The sequence below is a fragment of the Ambystoma mexicanum genome, chromosome 2p (genome assembly GCF_040938575.1).
Source record: "Ambystoma mexicanum isolate Mex_15411 chromosome 2p, UKY_AmexF1_1, whole genome shotgun sequence".
In the NCBI taxonomy this organism is placed as follows: Eukaryota; Metazoa; Chordata; class Amphibia; order Caudata; family Ambystomatidae; genus Ambystoma; species Ambystoma mexicanum.
Genome location: NC_090923.1, coordinates 1,396,027,424 through 1,396,053,862, shown reverse-complemented (window position 1 = coordinate 1,396,053,862; position 26,439 = coordinate 1,396,027,424). Strand labels below are relative to the sequence as shown.

General features: G+C 44.3%; 1 protein-coding gene across 1 annotated transcript in view; it reads left to right on the top strand.

Annotated features, from left to right (window-relative positions):
- The first annotated feature begins 3,708 nt into the window (after positions 1-3,708).
- SCAP (SREBF chaperone) overlaps positions 3,709-26,439 on the top strand; it is a 1,420,607-nt gene continuing 1,397,876 nt past the window's right edge. The window contains exon 1 of the mRNA XM_069645830.1: positions 3,709-3,825. The gene's annotated coding sequence lies outside the window, so the exon portion shown is untranslated. The remainder of the gene's footprint in view (positions 3,826-26,439) is intronic.

The following is a 26,439-nucleotide window of genomic DNA, read 5'->3' as shown; positions in this document are numbered from 1 at the left end:
CTCCAGACCCACCAATGTGCCCCAAACCTGTCCCTAGACCTGCACTACTGCGCCCCAACCCTCCCTGTCCCGCACCACTGTGCCCCAAGCCTCCCTGTCCCCAGATCCACACCACTGTGCCCCAACCCCCCCACTCTCCAGACCCGCACCACTGTGTCCCTACCCCTCCCTCCAGACCCGCATCACTGTGTCCCTACCCCTCCCTCCAGACCTGCATCACTGTGTACCTATCCCTCCCTCCAGACACAAACCACTGTGTCCCTATCCCTCTCTCCAGACCCACACCACTGTGTCCCTATGCCTCTCTCCAGACCCACACCACTGTGTCCCCATGCCTCCCTCCAGACACGCACCACTGTGTCCCTATCCCTCGCTCCAGACCTGCACCACTGTGTCCCTATCTCTCCCTCCAGACCCACTGTGCCCCATCCCTCCCATCAAGCCCAAACCAATGTGCCCCCACCATCTCCCTCCAGAGCCACACCAATATGCCACCCCAACCCACACCTAGATAACCCATGCCGCCGTCCAGTCCCACTATGCTCCATCCCTCCCATCAAACCCACACAAATGTGCCCCCACCCGCTCCCTCCAGAGCCACACCAATATGCCATCCTGCCCTCCAAACCCACACCTAGATGACCCATGCCACACTCCAGACCCACTGTGCCCATCCCTCTCCCAGACCCACACCAATGTACCCCAAACCTCCTCCCAAGCCCACACCACTCCCTATCCCTCCGCCCAGACCCACACCACTATGTTACTACCCCTCCCTCCAGACCCACACCAATGTGCCCCATCCCGCCAGACCCACACCAATGTCCCCCTCTCCATCCATTCAGACCTCACCAAGATGCTCCATCCCTCCCTCTAGACCAATACCACAATGCTCCATCCTCCCTCCACATAGCAAGATGCCCCATCCCCTTGCAACAGATGCCCATGTGCCGATCCTGAATCACACGCAGATAGCCCCAGCCAACCCACTCTAAAACCACCCATCCTAGTATGCCCCATCCCCCAGACCCACACCAATGTGCTACATCCCCTCCTTCCAGACCCACACCAATAAGACCAATGTCCCCGTCCCTCCCATCAAACCCACACCAATGTGGTCCCGCCCCCTCCCTCCAGAGCCACACCAAGATGCTCCAACCCACACCTAGATGACCCATGCCACCCCCCAGAAACACACCCATGTGCCCCATCCCTCCCAAAAACACACTGATGTGCCCCCACCACCTCCCTCCAGAGCCACACCAAGATGCCTTATCCCACAATCCCAACCCACACCTAGATGTCCCATGGCCACCCTCCAGACCAATGTGCCCCATCCTCTCCTTCCAGACCCACACCAATATGCGGCCATCCCTCCCCAGACCAATGTCCCCGTCCCTCCCATCAAACCCAAACCAATGTGCCCAGCCCCCACATCAAACCCACAATGTGCCACAAGACCAACACCAATGTGCCCCTATGCATTGCAGACCCCACCAAGATGCCCCATCCCTCCATTCACACAGCAAGATGCCCCCATCCTGCCCTCCACCTAGATGAACCACCCCCCCAGTCCCACAATGTGCCCCCCATCCAAAACCACACCAAGATGCCCCGTCCAACCCACACCTAGATGACCCATGCCACCCTCCAGACCCACTGTGCTCCATCTCTCCCTCGGAAACATACCCATGTGCCCCATCCCTTCCCCCAGACCTACACCAATGTGCCCCATCCCTCCCATCAAACCCACACCAATGTGCCCCCACCCCCTCCCTCCAGAGCCACACCAAGATGCCCCATCCCACACCTAGATGACCCATGCCACCCTCCAGACCCACTGTGCCCCATCTCTCCCTCCGGAAACACACCCAGGCGCCCAGTCCCTACCCCAAGACCCACACCAATGTGCTCCATCCCTCAATCAAACCCATACCAATGGGCTCCCACCCCTTCCTCCAGAGCCACACCAAGATGCCCCATGCCACCCTCCCAACCCACACCTAGATGACCCATGCCACCCTCCAGACCCACTGAGCCCCATCTCTCCCTCTGGAAAGACACCCATTTGCCCCATCCCTACCCCCAGACCAATGTGCTCCATCCCTCACATCAAACCCATACCAATGTGCCCCCATCCCCTGCCTCCAGAGCCACACCAAGATGCCCCATGCCACCCTCCCAACCCACACCTAGATGACCCATGCCACCCTCCAGACCCACTGAGCCCCATCTCTCCCTCCGGAAAAACACCTATGTGTCACATCCCTCCCCCTAAACCCACACCAATGTGCTCCATCCCTCCCATCAAACCCATACCAATGTGCCACACCCCCTGCCTCCAGAGCCACACCAAGATGCCCCATGCCACCCTCCCAACCCACACCTAGATGACCCATGCCACCCTCCAGACCCACTAAGCCCCATCTCTCCCTCTGGAAAAACACCTATGTGCCACATCCCTCCCCCTAAACCAATACCAATGTGCCACATCCCTCCCATCAAACCCACATTAATGTGCCCCCACCACCTCCCTCCAGAGCCACACCAAGGTGCCCCATCCTACCCTCCCAACCCACACCTAGATGGCCCATACCACCCTCCAGACCCACACCCATGCCCCCCCCATCCCTCCCCTGACCCACACCAATGTACCCCAACCCTCCCTGCAAACCCATACCACTGTCCCTATCCCTCCCCCCAGATCCACACCACTATGTTCCTATCCCGCACTCCAGACACACACCAATGTGCCTCCTTCCTCCAGAACCACACCAATGTGCCCCCATCCCACCAGACCTACACCAGCGTGCCCTATCCCACCATTCAGGCCCCACCAAGATGCCCCATCCCTCCCTCTAGTCTAGACCAATACCATAATGCCCCATCCTCCCTCCATAGCAAGATGCCCCTTCCCCTTGCAACAGATGCTCAGCTGCAGTCGACCCCTCTAAAACCACCCATCCTAAACACACCCTCATGAAAGATTAAATTGTCGACCCCTCTAAAACCACCCATCCTAAACACACCCTCATGAAAGATGAAATTACTCTATTAGTCCCCTTTGATCAGTTAAACACCACCATCCACTGTCTCCCTGTTCCTTTTCTTAGCCCTCCATACCTTTCATGATGAACAGCTGAACGTGATTTTTAAAATAAATGTAATTTCCCGCTTCCCTATGGACATCTGGTGGTTTGCAGGAACGTTCACGGTATCTCGGAAGAAAATGCCAATTGTATTTGCAGCCAGCCAAGAGCACACGGATTGCAGCTGCTCCTGCAGCCTGAGCCTTGCTCAGACAAAACGAAGTCCGACGCTCCAGATCTAATAGAAACGTTCCCGGTATTCAAAATAAAATGCCCACTACAAGACAAAGGCATTCAGTGCACTTGCACCGGCAGCAGCCGCAGCATGAATGCACTGGCAGCCGCAGCTTTCCCGTTTCCCAAATCCCGTTGCATCCCGAGCAAGAACGTGCCCCGGAACCGCTTCATTGCTCCGGAAATCACAGTGATGACATCACAGACCACGTGATGAAGAGTGGGCGGGCCGTTGCTATGGTCCTTTTCTCGGATGGGAACTAGTCGCTACCCTCCCACATCGCCTTGCCTTCCAGCTCGTGCAAAAATGATGATGACGTAAACGTTGAAACCCACGTGAAGCAGAGCAGCCCACGTGATGATGCGGACGATGAAACCCATGTGACGCAGAGCAGCCCACGTGATGAAGTGGAGGCGGGGCCGTGCTATGGTCCGTTTCTCGAATGGGAACTGGACACTACCCTTTAGGAAACGCGCATGTCCAGTTTCCAGGCAGCATCAGGTGAGTGTATGCGATCCAGCCCTTGTAGTGAATTTTATATGCATTTCTTTAAGCATCCATCAACTTAGAAGTTCTCACCCCTTTCTTATTAGTGTTAAGAGGATCCCTTTTGCAACCTCTAGGAATGCACGTTGAAGCTGTAATTCCTTGTATTGTACTCATCACATGTTGACATTAAATATTGTAACTACGTGATTTTCTAAACATCTGGTTTTGAAATTACACGGGGCAGCCTGTTGGCATAGACACAGTAGCTGCTCCGAAGCTCATTTACGGTACGGTTCAGGCTCTGCAATGCATGCAGAGGCAGTAACTGCTGTGCAGCTGCTACACAGACCCTGCTCTGGTGTAAGTGCCTACATATCTAAATATACCTGCACAGGCCAATGCTCGCAGACGCAGTAACTGCTGTGCAGCTGCTACACAGACCCTGTACATATATAACAGTACCTGCACAAGCTAAGGCTTGCAGAGGCAGTGACTGCTGTGCAGCTGCTACACAGACTCTGCTCTGGTGTAAGTGACTACATATCTAATAATACCGGCACAGGCCAATGCTCGCAGACGCAGTAACTGCTGTGCAGCTGCTACACAGACTCTGCTCTAGTGTAAGTGACTACATATCTAATAATACCTGCACAGGCCAATGCTCACAGACGCAGTAACTGCTGTGCAGCTACTACACAGACCCTGCTCTAGTGTAAGTGACTACATATATAATACCTGCGTAGGCTAAGGCTCGCAGACGCAGTAATTGCTGTGCAGCTACTACACAGACCCTGTACATATCTAATAATACCTGCACAGGCCAATGCTCGCAGACGCAGTAACTGCTGTGCAGCTACTACACAGACCGTGCTCTGGTGTAAGTGACTACATATCTAATAGTACCTGCATAAACTACGGCTCGCAGAGGCAGTGACTGCTGTGCAGCTGCTACACAGACCCTGCTCTGGTGTAATTGACTACGTATATAATACCTGCGCAGGCTAAGGCTCGCAGACGCAGTAACTACTGTGCAGCTGCTACACAGACCCTGCTCTGGTGTAAGTGACTACATATATAATACCTGCGCAGGCTAAGGCTCGCAGACGCAGTAACTGCTGTGCAGCTGCTACACAGACCCTGCTCTTGTGTAAGTGACTACATATATAATACCTGCGCCGGCTACTGCTTGCAGATGCAGTAACTGCTGTGCAGCTACTACACAGACCCTGCTCTGGTGCAAATGACTACATATATAATTATACCTGTGCAGGTTAATGCCCGCAGAGGCAGTAACTGCTGTGCAGCTACTACACACATCCTGCTCTGTTGTAAGTGACTACATATATAATAATACCTGCGCAGGCTAATGCTCGATAAAAGACAGTGGGCCTCATTACACGGTAGGCCGTAAACCATGGCGCTATTAGCGCCATGGTTCATGCCGGTAATTTACCGGTGCCGCCTTGGAGGAAAGGGGAATTACCGCCCTATTCCAAGGTTGGGAAGGCGGTAATTCCTCCTTCCTCCCTTGCCCTTCCCCATTCCTTTTTTTGCCCCATAGGGCATAATGGGAATGGGGAACGTGCTAATTACGGTACCGCAAATTGCGGTACCGTAATTAGCACCCTGGTCCCTTGCGGGTTGGATTTTTAACGCCTGCAAAAAGCAGGCGTTAAATTCCCCAACCCGCAAAGGGACCTCGTAGTAAGGCGGTAAGGATTTACAGGTACCGGTAAAGTACCGGTAAACCCTTACCGCCTACCGTGTAATGAGGCCCAGTAACTGCTGTGCAGCTACTACACAGACCCTGCTCTGGTGTAAGTGACTTTCACAAAGTGTTTGTGTAGGGGTGATGGAGTTCTTTCTATGAATTGTTTGCCGATTCTTGTGGCGTAGTAGTTTATTTATTTATTTATTTTTTGCTTTGAGGTCTGTTGGTTTGTACAATTTGAGTTGTCTTTGGTATTTTATTTAGTCTTGTCTGGTGTATTGTTCTCTCCATTTTGTTTCCATTTTGCGGTTGTTTTTTTGTGTTTTTTCAGTTCTTCTGTGAACCATTTTGCTGCCAGTTTATTTTGGTGGTGTTGCTTTGAATGTTTTAGCTGGTGCTAATTGGTCAATGGCCTTGGTGATCCAATTGTTGAGTGTGTCTTCTGTTGTTTCTATGTTTGTATCGGTGGGATCTCTTTCACCTAGGTTTTCGTGGTGGGTTGATAGCATGGCGGCCTCGTCCGCTAGTTTTGTTGCAAAGTTGGGGTTGTAAGAAGATGGTCTGTAGATCAGTAGGAATACTATGTTGGATTGGTCGTTGAGTTCTATCTTGATTAGGAGGGATTCATAGTCTTCCGGGTTGGTTGTGATGATTCGAGATGCTCAGGTGTGTTTTTTGTGTATAATTCTGATTCCACCTCCTCTTCGGTTTTCTCTGTTGGCGTGTATTAATTTATAATTGTCGGGTATTGCTTCGTTCGCGATGGCTTTATAGTTGTCTGATAGCCAGGTTTCTGTAAAGAAGAGCACGTCTGTGCCTCCTTCGCTTAGGAGGTCATTGGTTTCTGTTGAGTGTTTTGCCATGGATCTAATGTTGAGGAGGCTGCAGTGTAGTTTGCTGGATTTCCCTTTTGTGGTGGTGTTAGTATTGCTTGTTCTAACCACTGTGTTGTTGGTTGGGTTTCCGTTCCAGGTGGGTTTTTCCCAGTTGAGTCTTTTGGGTGGGGTGGTTCTTTGTTGGTCACTCTCTTTGTCGAATATACCGATAAGGTTTATGGCAGGGTTGGTTCGTTTCCGGGTGGTAAATAGGGTCGTTACCCCTCTGTTGTTCCAGTCTTGGTGATATAGGGGGTGCAGAGTGAGTGTGATGGTTTCCAATTTGTTCCTTGTTCTGGTTGGGGTATTGTCCATGGTGGAGACCGGGTTGGGATGGTTTATTGGTTGTCATCCGTTTGGTGTCCTGGTTGGGTCTGTATTCGTGAAGCTTGTTGGCTGTCGGTTCATTGTTGCTGTGCTGTTTTTGTTTACCACGTTGTCGTATGTGGACAGATAGCGAGCATTGTAGTCTGTCTTGCTTCGTTATTTGTATGTCTCCTTGGGCCATCTCAGAAGTTTTTTGGGGTTGTGGGATCATTCTGGTCCGTGCCTTCCCGAGTGGTTTGAGATTTCTTATTATTTCTGTTGTCTTTTCTGGCTTCTTTGTCTTTCTTGTGGTGGGGCATGATGCGTGGGTTGTGTTCCTTAGTGGGCGTCTTCTTTCGATTGGTGTTTTTCATGGTCTTTTGGGTTTAGTCTTTGCTGTTTGTGGTTTGTTGTTGCTTGTATTTGGTAGGTTGTGGATAGTTGATGGGATTTTGTGGTTCCGTTTGTTTATTGCTTCTTTCTTTTGTGGATCCTTTTATTTTGATTTTTTTATTTTATTCTGGAGGTACTTTTCGTTATGGTTGTTGATTATTGGATTTTGCGCATAGCAAACATGAATATTGTGTGAAGGAGTGCATGTGAATACTGGCATATATTCGTGCAGTCATGTTAGGGAGAATTCTCATTTCTGTGATAATTCCCTTCAACCTTAGAGACCCCCAGCTCTTTTGCTGGACTGCAGGACTTTTTAATTTTAACACTGGAGTGAGTGAGACCCTTTTCCCACCGCATCATGTGTTTTGACCTTTGGATTATGTGTTTTCACTGTTTTGGGAGTCTGACAAACTCCATATGCATCTACTTTTTGTATGGTGACACACATCAACTTCAGTGCAGTGTCACTGAGAAATCCTTTAGCTTTCTCATAAGGTTTAAAATACCTTTTCATATGTGAACTACTGTTCCCAAGAATAGTAAAGTGAAAATGACTTTACGTACCTTTTCTCTTTGTGGGTCCAGCACACACCATCTTATGTGGAGTGCTGGGGAGTTACCTAGTAGCCCCTTATCCTACATTCTCATGTAACATGTGTATGTTACCCTCCCTACTTTTAAATGACTAGTGGTAGTGGTTTAATTTTTTCTACCATTGTGTTTTTCTACCGCAGGCTGAACCCTCAGCTGCAGTATAGCACCCAGGGGTGACCATTTTATCAAAACGGCCCCTGTCTTCTTTTTTTGCCATTTTCTGTTTGTGAGGTCTTTCTTGGGTTTTACTCTGTGCTTCAAACAGATTGAAGCCCTTTGTCTTGCCGTTGGCGCACTTCAGCCCTGAGTCACGCCTCTGGCTCCAGTTTGTCTGGATGTGAGGATGTGAGGGAGGGTCCCAAAACTCCCCTGTCCTTTGTCTCTAGGAATGCCTGAATGCAACCAGTCCTGAATGGCTGGCTGGCTGTCCTTTCAGGACAGCGACCCTGATGTGTGATTGAGAGCCTAGGCTGTGCATGAATGGGAGAAACCTGCTTAAAAGTCGAGGGTTTTGGGACTAGAGGCAGAGTCGACCACTGGGAGAAACACCCGATGAAGAAACGGTGAACGAAGCTTGCTGCATCCTCCTGTACCTTTGCATTGCCCGGTGAAGCCCTGCTGCTGTGCTGAAACTCCCTTTTCAGACAGAGAAACTCCGGAATGGACTTCTCCCCTTGGGTTAGTGGGACCAACTAACCCATAGATGAACTCCACTGGACCGTCTTCCCTGTCTGGCTGTACTTCTTCATTGCTGCAAGAACCAAGTGCCAGGGGTCGAGTAATCCGTAGTCGAGTGAAACATCTGAAATCCAGCTAGAAGCTCCAGGAGTCTCCTAAGGACCCTCCAGAAGCAGGACCACCAGAGCTGGAGTCCCCTCATCAGACCCAAGAGTGAAGGAAGCCCAACCGTTACCAGAGATCCGCAACAGTGCTGTTTACTAAGCACTGAAACCCACAAAGTGCCACAGAACCGAAAAGAGCCTGTAGCCGCCAACGACCTCTGAAGTACCACCGCAGGAGCCCTACAGATGTCCTCCCTCTTGTCCCCGCGACTAAGGCTCAGGAGTACGGGGTCTGCAACGCTGTAGCAGGACAGAAGCCAACTGGACCACTCTTCTTCAAACCAGAGGTACTGTCTAGACTTAGGGTACTTACCTCACTGTCTTGTAGCCTTGCTTTTCTCAGTTGGGAATTGCAGTGGCTTACTTTTAGAGTTGATTCCAACTCTTTTTTCACAGCTTGCGACCCTACAAGTGATTTTCTAACAAACTCTCTAACTTTGTGCAAGGCATTTGATTCTAAGAAGTGTCTCAGCTCCATAGACTGTTTCAAATTGACTTTGGCTGTCCTGGGTCCCTGCAGACTCTTCTAGCCCACTGACTTTGATATGGTTTGTCCCTCATAGGTGGTAACTTGTTTTAGACCGTTACTAATGGGAAAGGCATGTCTAGATTTCATTGGAAGATTTATTTGTCCTCACATATACTGAGAACCTATTTAACCTTTTTCATTCCTTAAACCTTTCCTTTCTGCAACCTCAAAATCTGCAAAGTATAACTAGTGTGATCTATAAATGCCATTACTGTCCTTGTGATTGAAGTCAACCCATGGTGTAGCAATTCTTTATGAAGCATATCCAAAGATTATCCACTAACTTGCTCTGATTCTGAAAAGTAATTTAAAAGTATATTTACATTGTTACATGAATTGCCTTTCTAAAGAACACGTATTTAAAAAAATTATGTTAATTTAATTAAATAACTATTTATAACTGAAACCTTGAGTGTAAGTGTTACTTGGCTACTTGTATTTACATATTTAATTTGTACAGCTCTACAGCTCACGGTTATCCCTCTTGAGATAGGCCTGGCTGCTCAGTCACACTGCCAACCTGTGTAGTTCAGACCTATACCAAAAGGTGGGCTTACCTATTACCAAGCAGATAAGTGTTGTGTAGTCTCACATAGTGGGACAAAATCAATTCTTACCTAACAAGTCAGCATGGAAATGTATTGATTGTGAGGATGCTGGGTTCTTGCTTTTGACTGGGATGGAAAAGGATTCTCACCCAGGGGGTGCATGCTATGTTTAGGCCTCTTTCTTCCACTTTGGCCCAACATAGTCTCAGGCTTTATCCATGCCACATTGGGGATTGTAAGGGTGATGGGTGCCTGCTTTTGACTGGGATGGCAAAGGATTCTCACGAGTGCATGCTATGTTTAGGCCTCTGGCTTCTACTTTGGCCCAACATAGTCTCAAGCTTTACACTTGCCACAGTGGGGGATCATTCAGCATAAGTGCAACTAAGCAAAAGCAGAATGACAATCTGTATTGGTCCGCATATCATCCTACAAACTCTGATGTTCTGAGGTAATCAGTATGTCATCCTCAAATCATCAAGAACAAACATGTTTCATGGCAATGCTCTTGAAGTAATCAGCAGGTCATCCCAGAATCATCCCCAAATCATCAGGGACAAACGTGCAATCTCTTGAAGTGACCAGTAGGTCATCCTAAAAGCATCAGGAACAAAGAGTTTTCTAAAATGGGGATAATGTTAGCATATTCATTAAGTCATCCTAAGCTCATCCCCAAATCATCATCCACCATTCTGAGATATTTGCTGATGACTTTAACAGAATGATGACGTCTGATGATGTGGGAATGACTTCTAGTGTAGTTCGATGATCATCAGATGACCCCAGGATGGTCTCTAAAGTCATCCTTTTAGACCAGGGATATGAGTTGGTGATCCAATTATTTGTGTTTATTGGCCCTTTCTGATTACACGTGTTTCAGCATTGGCTATGCCTTTTTCAAATCCGGGCATACCTATAATCCTTCGGCGGTTTGCGTATATGCATGTTTGTAGAGATGTTGAGATAGTACTGGGGTAAATCCCATCTGCTGAAAATGTTTGGTTCTTGCAGCTCGCGTCGTGTGTAATTGTCACATCTCAAAACACTGAATGATTATAGATATGCCCTGATTTGAAAAAGGCATAGCCAATGCTGAAACACGTGTAATCAGAAAGGGCCAAAAAAAAAACGAATTGGATCACCAACACATGTGATTTTGGAACTTTGTTCATACATGATTGTGTGCAGGAAGAAGGTGTGTGGAAAATGCACATCTGCTTACAAACAAACGGAGTAGGGGATCTCTTAGTCTCTGTCTTTCACACACCAATGCGACACCGATAAATCTAAATTAAAATACGGGGGTTCCCCAGTGATATCGCAAAAAAATCCTCAAGCCAAGGTTCATGAAAACATAGCCACAGCTGCTTAATGAACGTTTGCTGTATATTGTTGTATCTTACTAAAGAGGGCACTTCTGGGCCTAATATTATTGCACTTTCAATGTCCGCAGATGTAGATCTTATTTTATGAAATCGACTTTCTCGCATTATAAATGTATACAGCCTACAAAGGGAACGTTTATTATTGTGCATGGCATCCATAGGAAACCATTAGAACTACTTTAATTTTCAAATGCTGTATCTTCCTGCTGTGATGTCAAACTATTACGCAGTCATACTGCAATGAGGAATGCATTTTCTCTGCTAGGTGTTTGTTTCTCTGTTTACAGTGCTCTGGGCGAGGGGAGAGGACACTTCGGGCCTCATTACAAATGTGGTGTCAACCCTTTTGCTGTTCCTGCCGTGCCTAATCATGGTAAATCTGCCTGATTGTGAGTGGTGGAATGGCAATGTTAACCTCCGCCCATTCTCTGCTCCATAATCCTTCATTGGGGATTTGGAGTATTTATCACTTGTTATAATTTGGACCCAATTAATTCCTCAATCTTTTTTGGAGCTAAAATTGAAGAAAATCTTCAGCAAGGGCTGGTGGTATTTCCTCCATTTTGTCTTCGAACTCGCAATTTGGCAGTGCAAGAAAAGTGGCACTATGGAATTACCGCCACATTACCCTAATTATTTTCCACTCTGACAATTCGTAATGAAGCCCTTGTTTTTTTATGCTGTAGATAGTCCATCATGCCTTCACCCTCCACCCTCTGCAATTCTGGTCCATAGGGGATAGTGTAGAAGATTGAAAAGGGGGCCAAACACAACATGACATTATAGAAGGGTAGCTTTGATCTACTGTGTGTTTTCACCTCGGTGTTCCGAGCAGCATCATAGCTTTGCTCTCGTCTTCTGTCAGATGTTGTTTGGGACCCATTATTGGAATATATCCCATAGTTCATAGCTATTCTAAAATTCTTTATATCGGTGCTGACTCTGTTTGAGTCATTCAGTTCTCTGCTTGGATTTGGCTGTTCTCTATATGTTTATATGTGGCTTCCTTGTTGTTCCACAGCACAAACCAGTCTGCCCATCCAGACTTTTAAAAAAATCGGTAAATTCAACAGGTTTGGCTTTTTGTAAGCAAGAGTGGCTGAATATAGTTGTTTTGGTGAATGTATGGCAGGGTTATTTTGGATGGATGAGTATGGGTGGGTGGACGGACATATTGATGTATCACTGGGTAAATGTATATGGTGAGTGAATAAATGGGCGAACGTGGTGTGGCTAGATGGATGAGCGGTAGAATATGGTGGCTGTGTGGATGGATGAGTGGGTGAACAAGGTTGGGCAGGTGAATATGGTTGGGAGAGTGGGTGGCCGAATCAGTGAATTAATGCATATAGTGGCATTAGTGGGTGAATATGTCTGTGTTGGTGTGTGGATGAGTGAATGACTATGGTTGGATCTGTGAACATATGGATGGATGAGTCAGTGAATACCCTTATGTTCTGAAGTGGGCGCATTCTGCCAGCAAGACCCTGCCTTGGGTTGGAGCTAGGACCATGCAGCATGATTCCTATGGAAGGCTTATTGAACATGTTGAAAGTGCTACCTGGGAAGTGCCCTTCAGTCCTGAAACCCCACAGAGGGAGGCAGGGCAGCATGTTGACAGTTGGCAACGCAAGTACAGCAAAGGGAAAAATCTAGATGGTGCTAAAATGCTCAACAAATACAGTTACCAGGAATCTAGCAATTCTGTTAAGAACCTTAACCTCTGCCCAGTGGAACCCAGTCATGCTGTGCCACAAATGACTTTACCCTATGCTACGTTGCACCATAATACTCTGCTGACATCCCTCTGTTTTGCTTCTGATTTGTGCCCCAACGAGGTAGGATTATGAGGCGCTCAGACAATCCTAGGAGTTTTATACTGGAATGGTGATATTGAATGGCCATTTGCCAAAAGCCTGTGTAGCATAGAAATAGGCTTGAATTACAGAAGTCACAGGAAACTGGTGGCCAATTTTGCTTGGAACCCAATCCACGTCACTACAGAAGACATGTGAGCTTGATTTGTCTCCTATTATTAGCCTGTATACAGGACCTACATAGATTTGAGCCATTGAAGATGTGGGTGACAAGAGGCCTATTTCATTAGCTTGCAACCTGCGTTATGTTGCAGGACAAGGACTGTGAGCTCGACGGATTGTGTTATCAACTGTAAATGGGATTTCCATAGACGTATATAGACATGCTTTGTCTTCAACTACTGAAGAAGGAGGTTAACGGGCGTCTATTTAATCTGCTTGGAAACTGTGCCATGTTTTCCTCAAAGAATGTTAACCCCACCATGTTTATACATCCGTGTCTGGTAAAACTCTTCTCTATTTTTGTTTGAATAATTTACGTTGTTTCATTGTTGTATTATTGCATTTATAGTAATGATGTTTTAGTGTAGCAGAGGTATGTATTGTTCTTAGAATACTTATTTTTGTAACCACATGGGCAAAAGTAAAGCAAATGTACAACTTTCTCAATTGCAAGCTAAAGAGAGGTCTACTATGGTTCAGACCCCCTTGCAGTAGGACTGTGTTTTGACTAGGGAGATCGAATCATTCCGATATGGGGAACGACACTCCAGCTCTGGTTAATCCAGAAGCCACAACATATGCGATGTTGCATGCTATAAATTGGCTGGTCTAACCTTAAGGGGGAGCTCTTGTAAAGTCTACCTTGATTTTTCTTAGAAAGGCGTTAAGAGAAATGGACACAACATACTGTCAAATTGTACCATGTAATGTCTGTAGTTCAGTTAATATCCTAATTTAGCCCACTGTGTAATTTCTAGGAACGCACACCTAGAAGATGGCCATCACCTTTTAAATATTAGTTCTGGTTGAAGTCCTTGCTGTGACAAAGGTGGTAAATTTAGGGCAATCTGGTCTTCATGGGAAATCTTAGGTTGAGTTTGTACTCGCAATATCTTATATCTGAAGATCTCGTATTGTGTAATACGTTTGCCCCACTGAGTTGTAGCTTAGGGTCAGGCCTATTCAAGGAAGATGTGGGTAATGTGGACATTTTATCTTTCATGTAATTCTGTACCTAGAAGAACAGGGGTACTGTTGATATCTACTGCAGTGTCCTATTGTATAGGTATGCTACTGTTAGGCAGAAACCTGTGCAGTTCCCTTAGGGAACACTGCAAAAGATTTAAGACTACAGGTGTTGGCAGTAAACCCACTTGGTAGCTGTCTGCACCACCCAGATTTACATGGTAGCTGTGGCTGAGCAGTCAGACTTCCCTCAAGAAGAGTTAGGCAGTATGCAAAGTATACACAATAGGCACTCAGATACAATAATACAAGCAAACGCTGACCAGAGCTTTGGTATCAAAGTATATAATTATTTATTTAAAAACACACAGTCCAGCACTCTTATTGTAAAATATTCTAAACACAGTTACTATTGTAATATATACACCCCTTTCTCCTCATCAGATAAGTCACAGTAAAACACCACTTATTTTCATACAGAGGTGAGCGCTTAACTAGATTGCACTCCAATAAGTTTGTGAGAAAGGGAGGGAAAAAGACAGAATATGGAAGGGTACACCACTCTAAGATTCAGGAACACTATTAGCAAGGCAGAAGAGCAAAAGTCACTGGTGAGCCAAAGTCCAAAGGCTGGGCCCACTCTTAGAGAGAGCAGAGCACAAATGCGCCCAAGATCAGTTACACTAGGCTTAGAAAGTCTTGCAGAGGGTTCAAAAAGAGTTTAGAGAGGCTTAGGAAAGTTTAGCCAGGGTGTCCCAGGCTAACCCAGGTTCGAAAGCCGGGGGCTAAATCTACCCCGTACAGTCGGTAGCAAGGGAAGCCAGGAGGGACACGGTACCTTAAGTGGGAAGGATCCTCCAGCTGTGGCAGTTGTTCCTGGTAGTTGGTGCAAGTTGCGTCGTCGTCCAGGGGAAGAGAAGATCTCGACTTGAGGAAAGATGAAGGTCGTTGCACTACCAGGGCAGAAACCAGCCGCAGAGTTTTCCGGTTAAAGGTGGTACCTTTGTTTCGCGGTCGTGGTAAAACGTGGTATCCCGGTTGCCGGGGTGCTTGGCACGGGCAAGGCGGCCACGAGGTGCGTCGGGAAGGCGAAAAGACTGTGAAACTGGTTATCCCCACCAGTCAAAGGAAGAAGACTCTCCGGCGGGAGATCTCCTCTGTCGTTGGGAAAAGTGGTGAGGCAGTCCAGCAGGGCTCCACCGGTGGTGGTGTCGTGGCAGGTCGGCTCAGCTTCTCCCTCGTCGGAGTCTTAGGTCCTGTGGCGACTTCTGAAGTTCCAGTCCCCAAAGCCCTGCTTTTATGCAGCAAACCCCCATTCACTCAGCCTAGCTGTCACTCAAACATGCCCACTTGGGCCAATCAGGATGGAGTGCGACTTGAGTTGCCTAGGCAACTCAGTCCAGGGTGCCTACATTTCCCTCCACCCCTCCTAAGTACCCCAGACAGAGTGGCACCACTTTGGAGGGCTTCTGTGGAGAAGCCCGCCAAAAAGTGGAACAAAGGGCTCGACTTGGGTTGGAGTCACAGAAGAGAACACAAACGCCATTTTAGAATCAAGTTTTGGCAAAAAATACCAACCGGAGAATTAATATTAATTAAATAAACCGGCGGTATGTTCGAGGCTACCGTAAAATTAAATAAAGATAGTAGCCTAAAACAATGGGAAATCCCATAGGAAAATATTTGCGGTTGAATATAAAAAGTAGTATCCACTGCCACAAGCCAAAACTCGATCATGGGGGACGGAGACGTGCCCCCTCGACTAACAGACCCCGGGGCAATTGAATTGCCCCAGCCAGTACGTCCACAATATGATGGTTTGTAATGGTTCTGTTCAGAATTTAAGACTAGTAAAGTCAATGGTGACTTTACATGCCCTGGGAGACAGTAGTCAGTCCCAGGGTATGGAATCTATACTGGGGGGTTACTATGACACCCCTGTGTCACTGCACTGAGGGTTCTGTGTAACACACATCACAAAAACACATGAAGCCCTATGGAGTAAAAGACCCCATAGCCCATTAAACACATCTAGATTCAAAGAAACACACTCAAATCATGCCCAAGAGTGAGGGTAAAAGAGTCTCACTCTTGGCAGGAGAAAAAAATAAACCCCAAAAATCCAGCAAAGCTGCTGGGGGACTCACTAGGTTAGGAAATTCAGCCTAAACAGAGAATTCTCCCTAACAGCTACATAATGTAACCCTTGCCCAGGCTGAAATTTGCTCTAGCATAGTCAGAGATGGGAGAGAAGCAGGGTGTGTGTGTGGGGGGCAGCACAGAAAGGATTGGAAGAATGAAAGAAAAACAAGTCCCAGCATGATCTGTGCAGGATGCATTTACATAAAATAAGAAATTGATCTACTTAAAAAGTTGGCTGAAGAATTCGAGGGGGAGATGTCGCAAGTTAGAACGGAGCTAAAGATAATACAAGATGCAAATCTGGAGGTATGGGGTGATGGAAATGCCATGTTGTAAAAACCTAGTGCTTGATAACAGGACAGCTGAACACCAGAAAACACAATCCAAGACCACCTTAGTGCCACTGATAGCCATGCAGCAACAGAGGGAAAACGCGGATTTAAGTAGTTCATTAAATGTGGTCAATTAAGCAAACAGCTGATTCCCCCTGCCTCTTTGCTCCCCCTCCTAGTTAGAAAAACACAGTAAGTTACCCTGTGCAGTTACCATGTTCACAAGTAACAAATCGGTAATCTGCTGGGACAAACACATATCTGAGAGGACCAGGAAGACCAATCAAAGGATATTTCCGGAAAAGAGAGTTGATATATATGACGAATATGTCCAAAATGAGACGGTGGGAAGTAGTGAAAAGGGCAATGTCTTTCTAAATAAATGTACCAATTGGCTTCCGAAATGCTAAGTGAAGTTGTTTAGCTTTACGAGAGGCTATATTGCCTCAGCGTTCCTGGAGACATGCATTGTGATTATGTTGTGTATAGTATCGCACAAGTGGACGAATAGGTGATGTCCTGCACTGTATTTAGTTAAAAAAAACATCCACTTATTGCGTCTACAATCCAACTCTGCTGTTCTCATTGAGCCATGCCAATATAAATTACCAGCCATACAGATAAGTATTGAACCCACCCACTTGAACTCTCCCCAAAATAGACAAACACTGCAAACAAAAAATACAGGGAATATAAATGCTCCAAACAAAAACATAGGAACCAAATATGAGCCTGCCCTCTGCTTCCACCAACACGGTGCAGGGATATGTTCTGATAGGTGGTACCAGCAGAGCAATGTCACAGGAAGGAGCTATGTGTTTTTAGAGTAAAAACATATTTTATTTTCCTACAAACGACCACCATTATGAGTGGAAATTACGTTTTACTCCTCACAAAATGCTTTAACGCAATTCTTAAAAATACATGGGGAATAAAGTACTTTTACTTAAAAATCTTATGTAGAACCCTGTGATTGACAGTGTAAAGTATCTGGTTGTCAACAGCAGACTGGCTATAGTGGAAAATGTTTGCGCACCGCATGAAGCAACAACTGTTAAACAAATCCCCCTTGTAAAATCCTCACTGGTTGCTAGAGCAAAAGGAAAACATATTGCAATTGGTGCGCCAGTGTCAGAAGCTCATGCACAAATGTCTGCCCTTCGTGAACTTGACTGTCAGATTGCCTACTCTACTAGTGGGGTTTCCACCTCATAAATCTGATGATCAGGGCCTAATAAGTGAAGTGTTCTTACGTGGATCATTGCGTACCTTTTAGAAAAATGTCAATTTAATGGACCGGAGGAGCTTGATTAGAAACCATGATCTAGTCTAAACAACAAAATAGGATGGGAATAGTGCTACAAATGCTGCGCTATTAGCTAGGGCCAATGAGTGTCGTGGGTCGCAGTGAAACCAAGCAATGAGATGTTTACCTGACGTCTCAGACAAATGGTGATTAAATATACATGGACAGATCTGGGTTTCAAACGGCGCCTCCCCAGTGAGATTCTAAATGTGCACGCCTTTAGGTCAGGCCTCTTTATGTATGAGACCGGAAACCTTTATATGACAAACATATAGGATATAGGTTTGTCCTCACTATTCCTTGGAACCTCAATCATTAACATGTATTGAACAATAATACAACCAAGCTTTGTCCTGCCTTTATTCATGGTCATTCAACTGTTGGTTTGTTCAAACAAAACAGAAGAGTGAGCGTTATTGTACATTAGAAAACTAAACCAAATCAGAAAATGGAGCCAACACGTGTTTCAAACCTTGCTCTTCTTCAGTTCTCTAAAACATTAGTCTGATCCTTAGCATGATAATCCTATTGAGACAGTTATTGTATGATTGGAGTAGTCACAACATCAATCTAAAGTTAAATACATGTGTTTAGTCCCATCACCTATACGATAAAATATGAAACATCCATGCATGAGGCGATAAATTACATGCAAATATACCAAATGGTCATTCCAAATTAACAAATCAAAAATAATATTGTACAAGAAGATGGATACAAAGCATCAATTTGAAGTCCAATAGGATTCAAACCAATCCCCATTCGGGTTAATGAAATAGTGAATATAAAGAAAAAATGCATGCATAACAAACACAGATGTAGACAAAAGAGAGCATAATTAATTGTTAAAATATCAAAATCTTGCATACATATGTTACTGATTGGGGTTCCAACGAATAGTTAAAAATTATTTTGTGCCTGGCATAAATGGCAAGAGTGGGTGCCACAGTGGAAGACTGGCAACCTGGGTGAATACACGTATAAATGTGAAGCTTCTGAATGTGGAAATGCACTTGAATGATTTACAGGCTCTCCTAATGGAGTTCCCCAGTAGAACCAACATTCTATTAAGGACAGTTTATACTAGGTCAAGGGATGTTAAAATGACATCATATGGTACAGTAAGTTAATGTCGTTCCCTGATAAAAGATTCTTCCACAGTTGTTTAATATTAGTCTGATCATAGTTATTGTATGCTTTTATAAATTTCCATCTTAGGTTTACTATGCTTTCACATTGGCATATTATGTGCTTCGCTGTTTTCAATTCTAATGCACCACACAATCTACACCATCTAGTACATCGAGGGATGCCACATTTTCCTCCTAAACTTTCCAATGTGTCAGCAATATTGAACTTAAACAATAATGGTGCCCTTTGTATTGCAGAGGGCACTATTCACTGGACGAAGACTGTAACAAGCGAAAGAAATGTGGTGGTTGAATTTTGACCAAAATGAAATTCTGCAAGAAATGTACAAAATAATACTCTTGTTATTAGAAGCATCATTAGGGAATCCAAATCATGTGCAAGCTTTTGTCAGGAATCCCTATGAAAGATTGGTAAATAAGTTTATGCCTTTGATTATGGAACCGTCTAACACTGTAAGAAAGGAGGCAATGGTACGACATAGGTTGTGGAATTGCAAGATGTAAGCTATTATCTCTGCTAAACAGCCCAGAAGGTCGTAACTGCAGAGAAATTGTACTGGCTCGTTCTTTATACAAGAATATAATGAATCAAAAAAGATCTGCTTTTCCAGAAGGGAAACGAGAAGCCCTAAAAGCGGCTGTAGAAAATAAACCCATGAATTTTGATGTTTGGTATCTTGTTGCCCTGGACAGACGGTATGCCTTTTGAGCTTAATATCCTAGGATTTGCATTGGTTAACTAGTTTTATTCACTGTACAAATAAGATGGCGGGGTGGGGGTGCGGGTGTATCCCTTAGCGACATCAAGAGTTGTATAGTAGAACATCAGTGAAATCAAGAGGATGTAATATCTGATGTTTTGTGGGAGATAAGTAAAAACTGCATTTTCGAGCAAGAAAAGCATCAAAGCCTCAGGCCCTGATTTGGTGCCCTTAGATTTATTGAAATAAATGTGTATTTGCGGTGCCTTACTTTTCTCTATAGTTTAATACTGTATGCAAGTTACAAAAGGTGCCATTTACGTGGCTTTCCTCTGAGGTAGTTCCACTATTAAAAGGCAATGGGGAAAGTTGCCTTGCCCAGTTGCCCAAAATCAATGGCAACATTCTTTTGTATCTCCTTGCAGAGTGGATGGAGAAAACCAAAGTAATTAGACATTTACAAGCGTGCTTCCAATAAGGATGCTTCCAATAAGGAGTTGGCATGGTGGATCAGGGGTTCAGGCTTTCATCATTTGTCCAGAAATGTCTTTTGGAAAAAAGAATGCCTCAATGTGCTTTTCATGTATGTATGTGTATGCATGTATTTTATTTTGAAGACCACATATGATGTACTCCTGAATTTTGGAAATCTCTGGCTTCTTAGAATATTCCAAAGCTATTACCTAGAGCATTGACTGATGGTTATTGTGGGAACTCTGCTTCAGTGTGCTGAGACCTTGGGGAGATGAAGCAAATCTTTTTCCAGTAGAAAATGACACACATGTGTGTTGTTTCCTTGCACCTGTTTATCAGCAATTTGGCAGAGCAAATCTCAATCCTACCAGCAGATGCCCAGAGCCTGCATGGAGATAGAACAGGCATACTCACTGCTGTATGTCGAATGTTGCTGTGTTAATCTCAAGAACCCCATCCACCTTAGGAAACCATTATTTTATTTGCGTGTGCTGTGTACACAAAAGGGGATGGACATTTACTGTGAAAAATGCTAAATCTCTGGTCTGCGCCCCAAGAAGAATGAGACTTCTGAAATGGAGGTGCCTAAATGGTGAGGGTAGAGGAAGTTGATTATTTAGGCCCTCAATTAATTCAGGAATGCAGCTGGACGGACCAGACTGGAAAAAGCAACCCAATTGTGGCTTCAGCAGCTCCGCTACATTCAGATTTTCAAACTCCTTTGGAAATATAACAATTAGACCATCAATTGAATTGTATAAGAACAATAATCAATTTGGACTCTGTCGTATCTTCAGCTCCCGATTTCCTTTCCTAGCATGTTCAAGTAAATGGGTTAAAGCCAGAGATCTCATGGCATCCATATTACCACCATGTCGTTCTGCAAAATGCTCAGTTAACGGATAACCTATGTCTTGGTTCTTTAGAGCCCTATAATACTGAAGGATTGTCAATTGACCTATAGAGGAACATAGGTACAACAAATTGCAGGGACATAGGATACCATATACTATATATTTACTTGTGCATGTTAAGATGCGATTTATCTTCCATGTGTTTTTGTCACTGTCATGTGATCGGTTACTATGTTGTACCGTCCGCCTAAAGATATGCCCAGCCTCAATGACATCATTCAAATCTTGGAACCATTAAATAAGTCTGATTGTTCCACGGTTTTGATGGGCGACTTAAATCGTTGGCGATGGGACATTACTGACAAAGGAGCGTTGTCGTTGGAATTTAACTTAAATTACATTGAATTTGCAGTTTTTAACAAGGAGGCAACTCGCATTAAAGGAAACCTATTAGATTGGGTTGCATCCTGCAAACTCAAATTGGGTTGCATCCTGCAAACTCAGAATTTCAATATCAACACGAAACCATGTATATGGTCTGATCATTCATTTCTGGAATTTCACATTCAGTTCTCTACTGAACAGGTAAAAAAACATACCAAGCAAAGAGTCTTCAATAGGAACTTTTAAGAAAATCAAAGCAAATGATCTCTTGGGCTGCCTTAATAAAATTATGGAATCTACTACGAACTTAGATCCTCCAAGTACTCTCTCTACCTTATAAGCAAGGAGTTGACCAATATTTTGAAACAGATAGCACCTATGGCGTGGAAAATTGTCAGAGAGGACATTTCTCACAACTTCTGGTTCTCCCCAGGCCTTGGAGTCCTTAAAAAGGAAAAGAGATCGGCTGAAAGGGCCTGGCAACAATCAAAATCAGATGTATATAAAATAACCTGGAAGTGCATTGCTAAATTGTATAAGATAGCCCTTTTTGATGCTAAACAAAACTACTTTAACACTCAGAGAATGCAGATAACTCAAAAAAGTTTCTATATTCTTAGATCATCAGAGAAGCCTGAGGCCCAAGCAAATCCATTTCTTCCATCTAACGATGAATGCATAAGGGTACAATCGGCCTTCTCTGACAAAATTACCAATGCTAGAGAAAAAATTAGAAGGGACCGGAACATTGATGCAGGTATTAATACTGAAATGTCATGCACAATTGCCATTCCTCAAGAAAATCTGGCAGCCAGTCACAGAAATATGACATAGAATCTTATTACTGTGTCCGACATGGAGGAAATGTAAAAAAAAAAAAATCTTTGACCCACGTCCTTCTTTGATTACATAATTCCTGCGTAAAAGTAATCCGAAAAAAAGTGTGTACACAAAGCAAGAAGTAACAGAATTTATTCTGGGCCCAGGTGCAGCTGAGAAAGCAAAATTCACACAGAATGCGGAACAGAACTGCATGAAAAGCGCTATCAAAGAAATGCCCCATAAGACAAGAGCTTGTATAATCATACAAACTAATTGGCATCAAACCACATTGCAACATTAGGTTAGTCCTGCATGTGAGGCTAATTGGTAGAACTATGTAATTCCTCTATAGTGGGACATACATTATCCTGAAATGATTGGGTCCTGCAAACCTTGCCACACAACCTTCGACCCACAATTCTCAGATCAATAGTGCCAAAACATTGAGACATCGAGATGACCAGCGGATCTTTTCATCTGCCGCCGGTCATCTCCATCCCTTTCTCATGAGAATGTAGTCGATCATGACACTGGAGGAGCCTTGTACCACTGACAAATTACCATTTTAATGTTGCATCTTATCAACTCTTCAAACCTTTGAAGATTTGAAGGATCTGTGTAGAATAATTTCCACAGAGCAGAGGCAAAAGTTGCATTTAGAACATATCAGTAATGGACTTTGACTCCTGGAAACCTTTTTTAAATAGGAACTGCAATGAAAATGTTCTGACATCAGTACTTTGCACATTTCACTGATATTTTGATCCACATTTCATTGTTCTTTACTTCTTTTTTATCCTTTTTACTTTTCTTCCTTATTTCATTCAATATATTTTCCTCCATTCTTCTGACATTCTATAGTTTTTAAAAAAAAATTCTTCACTACCTTAATTTCTTCCTTTCTGTTACGCCTTACTTTCCTCCTTTTTCTTTCTTGCCTTCAGCGGTTTTCTTTTTTCTATTAGATCCTTCTCTTTCCTTCTTTTTTTTAACGAACAAATACAAGCTCAACAGGTTCAAATTTTCCTGAGTTGTAGAAATCTGTTGGTTAATCTAGTTGTTAATGCATTTGAAGATTTGACAAATCAAATTAAAATCTTTTCTAAGCTTGTTTTAGAAAAAAGTTGACACACATTGCTCAGATAATGTTTAGTGACAAGAAGTAATATGTGATGGGTTGAAACGCTTTAAGGACGGAAAGAACCAGAAGACATGCCTTCTCTAAGACTCCGGAACCTCCTGTCAACATCAGACTTTCACCATCACTTCTAGAGTTCAAGAAATAGCTCAAGACCTACCTCTTCAAGGAAGGGCTCCTCCTTAAAAACTAGGTCAACACACCCTGCACTCCCCAACCTACTTGAGACTCAGTAATATGCTCCCCCCTGTCTCCTTTTTTTTCTCTGCTTCCCTCAGTGTGTTCTTCCCTCTATGATTCTAAAGCGTGCCGTTGCTTCCCGAAGCTAGGTCCATGCTCAATAAATCCCCTAATAATAATTTCATGGTTTTTAATGAAATTGTATTGCTGCCGTCTAACTTTCCCTAGCGCTAAAGGGTTCACCCTACCTATCTAAAAGAAGTAAGAGTGCTTGTCAGTCGTAGGGAAGTCCTTAAATAAAAATGTCTGTGATCCAAACCTAACTCTGCCTGACCCCATCACTAAGATTAACAACGTCGACTCATCCAAGAGGTGATCCTTATTCTCTTGGGTTGGTGATTTCTTTAATAGTCTCTGGATGAAATGTCTGTTTTACCCGTTTCCTCTTTATTATCTTCTTCAATAAAGCCTGCATGTCTCCTCCGTGAGTTCTTTCAATTCTTGGACAACACTCCTAGGCTGTGTGCTTTCTTTAAGTATATGTTGTGGCGAGTGATTCTTTACATACTTTTGCACACTCTTGTCTCTTGTTTTATAGTCTCTCAATTCACCCTTTATTAGATTGTGGCACTTGATGACCATGTATAATGTCTCTCTCCTGGGATCTTTCTTTAGTGCTTTCTCTCCCAATCTCATACTCTCTTGGGTTATGAGACTGTATCCCTTCCACCCAGGGTATTTGTCTCCAGTCTCTCTCTATTACCCTTATGGGTTTATTTGGAATCTGCTCTACGAGCTTTCCACATTGCCAGTTACACAACTTTAGTCCTTGTGTATCTTCTTTGGTACTAGGATAAGTTACACTTTTCATGCACGTTATTCCCTTCACAGTGTTGCTGGTGATTGACTCGACACCTTTTGTATTGGTAATTCAACAATTGTCCTCTTGACTCGTCTTTATGTCTGGGACCTGTTATACTCGCTGTGTTGCTAATGTAATCAGGACAGAGGTAAAAAATGTTGATGGGCAGCCTTCTAAATGGTAGCTGGAATTTCATGAGCTGAAGTAAGTCAAGTGTTAGGATGGGAGAAAAGGTATCGACAAATGGGGAAGGGGGCCATAGTGTGGGAGGTACATCAGTGCCACGAATAGAAGATTGTGCCCATCTTATCGTCGAAAAAGGTAGAAACAGAAGTCAAGAGAAGCGCGTTATTTGAGAAGAGGACATCGGAGGGGATGAGAGTTCATTGAGAACAATGAAACCATCATTTTTGAGAATTGAAGGCAGTAGTGGTGTGTTATGTATAGAAAAGGCCTCTAGCATGTATGGTAACTTTCTTATTCATTTTAAGTTGGTGGCTGTAGCACTCTGTCAGGAGTGAATCAAGAGCTATGCCAGTGTTTAACTGCTTTGCTAGCTGATTTGCGGTTGAGACGATTGGGTGGAAGCCCCTTTGTGCAGGGAGGTCCAAGGCTTCACTTATCCAACAATTGTAGGACAAATGACCATTTTCAGGATCATGGGGGCAGGAAGGGGAGATGGCATTGAATGTCAATGACAGTGTCAGACTATTGCTTGGTTTCCTATCCAGAAGGTTAGCGTGTTGAATCCAGCCCACCCACACTCTCCAAAACACCCTCCGACTACAATCCCCAAAGGAGTAGAATACTTGATCACAAATATGCGACGTCTGTGGAGCCGACCATTGCAGAGTCCGAAGAAGGTCATGAAGGAAACACCTGATGACGTGAGGACCCAATAGAAAAGGAAAAAAGGAAAAAAATGAACAGAGGATTGGTGGTAGCCTGTTCCTAGCCAGCACCAGGGTGCGGCCAATGGGAGGCAAGAAGGACGACGAATGTTCACAGCCTGAGGTACAATATCGTAGCACAGTCAGTCAGAATCTAGGTCCAATCCACAATTCAGAAGGAATCGGTCATAACCATGTAATCAGTTCAATCAATGCACCTGAGCCAGTATAATCCAAATCCGGTCGAGTAGAGAATATGCTGGTTCGGTTACTTGTCAGAGATCAGAGAGGGTAGGTACAGGGGATTCCTGCACAGAGAAGGAAATGGATAAGGAGCTGAATCCAGGACCATACTGGATAAACATGGAACGGGGAAGAAGAAACAATGAAACACTAAACTAACATCAAGGCATACATTTGTTTTCACAAATTCATTAGCAGAGTTTTTCAAAAGTGTTAACTTATCAATGTGATGCATCTTTCCCAACAAAAGAACATCTATTTCACACTGATATTTAGATACACTGACCTAAACTGTACTGTAAACCATGGAGACTATGCAGTGTATTCCAGAAGCAATACTGTAGTTCTGCAAATGCAACAACTTACATTGTTAGGAATGGAATTGCATGACTCTTTTTAATAAAGTTACACAAACGGGTCTTTGCCAAAGAGGATATAATTAGCTTAATAAAGTTCATCCAGATTACTTCTGGTTTTCAATTGTTTGCAAAAGAAAATAAATCGTGCATTGCGCTCCGACACAGGCGTTTGGTAACTGGAAGGAGATGATTACTTTTGCACTCTGTCTCCATTAGGTTCTTTGAACTTGCAGTGAACAGAGAAGAGGGTGGCGAGAGCCTTGAGAGCCATAGGGGAATTCTGGGTTCGCAGTGCTTTTATTGAACAGGGTAACTTAAATAGCTAACTTTGCTACACAAGTGTCAATTTAATTAGCAAAACTACAGAATTGCATAGCAAATTGCTATGCGTCACTGCTTATTTTATGCCTTGAACATACACCGAGATGCTAATTTTCGTGAGGTTTGTAACGTAAATGGAAGGCGTAAAAGTCTTTCGTAAGGCTTTTATGCCTTCCATTCATGTCGCACTCCATTTTCAATCATAGAACTCTTCCTCTCTGCCATACAAACGCCCCAGCATTTGCAACGGCATGCATTTTCATGCAGATGCAAATG